Below are 5974 nucleotides of genomic sequence, written 5' to 3' on the forward strand. Positions count from 1 at the left end.
GTGTATGAATTTATATTGAACCATGTTATTTTCTATTATTAAGTTGTAGTTTAATTTCGAATCTTAATTGTTGGTCTAACATATTTGTTTTTCTAATGAGATAAATCCCTAATGAATTTTCACCATTAGACATACATAATAGTGTTAGATCTCGAAAGATAAATATTGTAATACCCAGAATTAAGAAAAGGATTAGGAAAACCCTAACTAGATAATTATGAATTAATTGAGGAATTATATTATTATATAATTCAATATATGTGAAATTATATGAAATTTAACATGTTAAAGACCCCGTTGGTGAGCCAGGGGCATTTTGGTAATTATGACCCGAGAAGGGTAAATTGTTGAGATTAATATAATTACGTGCTTAATAGAACTATATTATTATATAGTAAGCCTGTGTTGTCTTTTCAGGTGTGTTCTGACAGGTTGGCGCGGTATAGTCACAACCGGGTATTTCGGGCCGAACGGGGTTCGGGCCCAAAATGCAATTTGAATTGAATTATTTGGCATTTTATTTGATAATATGAAATCTGAAATTATTTGGAAATAAATGAGTGTGGAATGACATAAATACCCTTGTGTGGGTGAATAAGTGTGCATTAGCCCTAAGGGCATTTTGGTCATTTGACCTTTTTTCTATTATACTTGGAAAATTGGATTTTATTAAGAAAATCAATGTATTTTTCTGGTTGTTTCATGCCCTCACCCGAACCCTCTTCCTCTCTTTCCCTCCTTGGTTCAATTTCTTGATTTGGAAGAATTGCTTGAAGATTGAACTTGGATTTTGGTGTGTTTTTGCTTAATTCTTGCTTAAGGCTTGAGGTAACTCTCCTTCTTTGAATTTAATTGAGATTCTTGCTGAATATTATTGTTGTAAAAGCATGAAATATGATGTGGGTTGTGTTTATGAGTTTGTGATGCATGTTCTTGGTTGTTGGGGTTGTCTTGAGCATGCTTAGAGCTTTAAATTCATAAGTTTGTATGGGTTAGGTTTGGGCAGAAATTAGAGGATTTGATTAGTGTAATTTTCTGTTGTTGAGCTCTGAAATTTATTGTTTGAAATTGGAGTTCAAGCTCTTGTTAATGGAAGTTTGTTTGAGATGTAGCTCAAGTTAAAGCTTTGATTTTCATGGATTTGCAATCTGAAATTATGGGGTTATAATGTCGGATTTTGATGCTTGAGCATGTGTTTTAAACTCCCTTTATGATGATTAAAAACCTATTTTATGGTTTGGGAGTTTTAGTTGTGAATTGGGGTGAAAAGATTGGATTTTTCTTGCTGAAATCGTGTTCTTGCTGCTGTTTTTCTGGGTTTTGAACCCAGATGCCGCGGCATGGTATTTAGCATGCCGCGGCGCGCTCATTTCTTTCAGGGCAGATCCTTTTTGCAACTTTAAAATGGCCATAACTTTGTGATCCGGACTCCGATTTGGGAGTTCTATATACCGTTGGAAAGCTCTTTCCGAGCTCTATTTGAATATCGGAATTTTAAATGCCATGTGAATATTTTATGAAAATGAAATCAGGGGTTAACCCTATTTGTGAAATCCCGGATTGTGTGACTAGGATTACCGGCACATGATCAGGAGCACCCGGGGATTTGGAATCTCTATCATTGCAGGACATCAGGTAAGACAGTGATTAGCACATAGAGTATGCGCAGTGGCGCTTATATTGTGAATGATATGCATGAAAGTTTAGTAACCGGGATTAGTGTTATTACCCTAACATGAGCGGTTTAATAGCCTAGGGTTATTACCCTAGTGATATATGTTGTATAAATACTATGCCATGTTGGATAAATGTATATATTGAGATTATGAATTACGCGCTTAAGGCATAATTAAGCTAGACTCGGTAAGTTGGTACCTTGAGTTAATTTTAATGCGGTTTAGGGTTATTACCCTAGAATATTAAGAATCCAGTGAAAGCATGAGTTAGGGTTAACATTCTTAGTAAATGTTATTTGAGTATATAGAAGTGTATTATATGAGTGATTACTTGTTTGTAAGTTAGGGTTATTACCCTAAGATTATATATGTTGTAGTAGATGTTGAATACACGCATGTATGTTATAAGTTATGTGAATGAGACATTGTTGACCGAGATTTTCGGCAACTATTAAAATATGATTATAATAAAGAGCTGTAAGAAAGTGAGATGAAGGTTTTTTACGTGGTTGGGGCGTTAATGAGCCTTAGTCCACGAGTCTCTGTTATTAATGGATGTATTTAATACAGATTCCACACTTGAGAGAATGTCTTTCTCTTAAATACAGAGAATGTTCTTGGTGAGTATTTTCTCTTCTTGCTCTTTTGCAAACCAAGATTCTCGACCCCATTAAATGAGCTTTGAGGGGGTATTTATAGTGTTTTCGTGGGGTAATCCCTAGAATTGTTCTTACACATGTATCTGTAAGTATCCATAAAGTTGAGCATTTCCAATGAATATACCATGGGTGATGCATGGTCAAATCCCTAGGTGCTGTAGGGTTTTTATGGAGAATGTCCTTTTTGCCTTGTGATTGACGTGACTCTTCGCAGAGTAGCCGTCGCTAGACTTAAATGGTCATTCGTAGCGCTCGCTTTGTTTTGGGGGTTGTGCCGTCAGACTTTATTGCGTGTTACAGTCCCAACACGCTTCCTCCCATGCAGCATTAAATGCGACTTGATTGCTCGGGAGAGACCTGACACATCCCGGAGAGCCTTGTACTCCGGGTGCCTCCTCCGGGACCCATACTAACAGTGCTTCCTTGTGGCGCACAAAGACTTAGCAAATGTTTACAAGTTATCTGATCCACGTGTCCCCTCTCGACTGGTCCACGTATTTTGGGCGAGTTCTGGAGCAACATTTACCCCCCAAGCCTTGTTTACTTAGTAAAAATAAACCAAGGCTTGTTCAAGTGCCTCCGGTCGACTTCTCGTTCCCCTGGCTCAGGCCTCGAGCGCGTGGGGGCACATTTAATGATAACATTTAATGCAGCGATTCGCCTTTTGCAGGAATGTCTCAAGCCGCCTCCTCGGTCTTCTGACACGAGCTTGGGGCGCGTGAAGGTGTGTCTAATGATGGCATTGAATGCAGCGATTCGCTTTTGCAGAGGTCGATTCGTTTCACGCCCTTTGATTGATGCGGCGCATTAATGGTGTCAGACGGATACGCAAACGTGCATCTCCCCCCACCGTGCGATTGGTAGGTGATGACGCCTGTCCCTCATGCGTTTTTGCCTATAAAAGCCACCACCTTTCCTTCATTTCGGCTACTTTTCATTCTTTGCTATTTCTGCTCGAATTTCCCAGAGAGAAAATTCCTCAAAGTAGCACGAACTGTCTTAATACTTAGACACTTCTTTCAGTTTTCCAGTGTTTGATTTCGCCAGTTCCTCTCAACTTTCACTCAACCACATTCAGTACCCCCAGTTCAACGATCTACTGTAAGTTTCTTGCATCCTTAGATAATAACATGCTTATATTTACTTCGTTCGTTTTCTGGGTTCGTACTTAGAGACTTCTGGATGTGTAAGTGTTTAAGTTCTTCGAGTTCTGCTTTATGTTTACTGCGTTGGTTGTAGAATCGCCATTATCATGCCCCTGTTGTAATCATATAGCTTTGTTTGAAGAGAGCCATGCATTCTTCGTTTAACAGTTGCTTAGGGCATAGGATGGTTTTTCTTTTTTTTTTCTTTTTGCAAAACCACTTTCTGCGATTTCACTGCACCCGACACTTGTTCAGGGATTTTCTCCAGAGTTTCTCATGTGACACGTGTCCGGAGGGGGCCTCTTTCCAGCGGTTAGGGGACCCCCACTCCCTTTTTCTTGATTTAGGGTTTGGTATGGGACCTAACTGCTGGAATTTTCCTTTTCCTTTTTGTTTTTCTCAGAACACAAAATGTCTGCTTCTGGCTCAAAATCTTGGAAGAAGAAAGGAAAAGATATGGCCACGCTGGAGGAGGTTTCTCTAGGACCCGTTGCCCAGGAGGGGTATAAATCCCGTGCGACTGGTTGGGAAGCGGCCGAGCTTCGATCAACCCTGACTTGTCCTCACCAGCTGGAGAACATTATTAATGTTGCTGGGATCAAACCCTCCACTTCATGGACCTTTCACCGGCCTCCTCGTGACTCGGAGACGCCTAATCATAACTATGACGGCTTCGGGGCTTGGAGTCAGACCCATTTGATGGCCGGTGCCATGCTCCCGCTCTAAGATTACTTTGTTAATTTTCTTGTATTTGTCGGCCTTGCGCCATACCAACTTATTCCTCAAGCTTACCGCCTGCTCTCAGGCTTATTTATTTTTTACACCGCCCGTGGCTGGGGGTCTCCTAGCCCGGCGGAAATTTTATATTTTTATGAACTTGTATCCGTCCCCAAGAAAGGGGACAAACTTAAGGATGGTTTTTATGGGTTCCGGATCCACCCTGCTAACGAGGGGGTGGTTCCGTATAATAGGCAGACTCACGTTAAGGAGTACCGCCACCGCTTTTTCTTTTCTTCCGGGTTCAGGGCCGTGGACCACCCGGAGCTTCTCACGGAGTGGGTGCGGATCCCACCTTACCAGCGGACACTTCCCACTCAGGCTTTCCTTCGAAGGGCCCAAGCCTTCGCCTCCTATGACCACGCCGATCTTGATGTCGGGGGCCTGGTCACCACGGAGAATTGTAGAAAGGCCAAACTTATCCTTTCTCACCAATCCGTGGATGACTCCAACCTCTCACGGGTCATCTGCCCCAATGTGAGGGCGCCGGTTGCGGAGAAGGCCTTCCGGGATGAGCTTATTGCCACGGCAGAGAAGAAGTACCAAGATTATCTCTACCGGAAGGCCCAGGAGAAAGCGTACTCTAAGGCCCAGGCTGCCTCTGGGAGAGGGCTTCGCGTGGGGAGTCCGGTGGTGCGAAGGAGCCAAGCCATTGGCGGGAAGTCCGAAGCTAAATTTTTTGACAAGATACTTCAAGAAGAGATTGGGGATCGTCCCGCCGGGAGGCCCCTTCGTCTTGAAGATTCTTCCGAGAAACAGACTTCCCGGCCACAGCCTTCAGCCCCCGAACCAAACTCGGGTGCTCTCGGTGCTAGCACCTCCGGTGCCGGCGGTAAGTCTCCCTTGTTAATTCGCTATGTTCCTTCCGTTGATGAATACACCAGTCATAGGCCCGTAGGGTTCGACGAGCGTCTTCGTAGATTTAAGATGTCGTTGACCCGGTGGGGGGATCGTTTGAAGGAATTTTATTTTACGAACTTAGGAGATTACCTAGGTCGGTCCCGGATGGGCTCCGGCCCTCCAGAACCTATTCCCTTAGGTCCATCAGCTTACATAACGTCTAGCTGGTTTCGGCCCTCAGACAGTTATCTCGGAGATGATGCCGCTAGCATTAAAGTACAGGACTTTGCTAGGGCCGAATTAGGAAGTTCGGGTAGGAGTAGCTTATTTGCTGTATCTTGTATAAGCGGTTCCTCACGGACTTCTAACACTTTCTTATTTTTTGAAACAGATATCTCCATGGATGTCATCCTGGAACAGCTCGTCGGGGTTCACACTCCCGTGGCTCCTCCGGCCTTCACCCCTTCTCCCCCGGCCCCTTCCTTGAAGGTTTCTTCCAGCGCTCCCCCCGAAACCATTGACTTAGTGGATGACGAGGAGGTGCTTCCGGGAGAAGGCCAAGGGAAAAGGTGGGACTTCTCGGAGGAAGCCGTTGAGGGTGCAGGAGAGCCTCAAGCCCTTCCGGCGGTAGCAGAGGAGGACGAGGAGGAGCCTGAAGCGGCTCTGATTTGCAAGCGTAAGGGCAAGATGGTTGCCCAGGATGAGCCGAAGAGGCCTCGGAGAGCCGACACTCCTGCCCATGGCCTAGACGGCGGGGTCTCCCCGATGGAGGAAAATCCTGCTCCTCCCTACATCGAGCTTACCCCGATTCCGGGGGACGAGGTGAGGCAGGAGCTTCGCATAGCCAAACACAACTATGCTATGGATGAGTACTCCC

This window comes from Cannabis sativa, chromosome 2 (genome assembly GCF_029168945.1).
Source record: "Cannabis sativa cultivar Pink pepper isolate KNU-18-1 chromosome 2, ASM2916894v1, whole genome shotgun sequence".
NCBI classification, from domain to species: Eukaryota; Viridiplantae; Streptophyta; class Magnoliopsida; order Rosales; family Cannabaceae; genus Cannabis; species Cannabis sativa.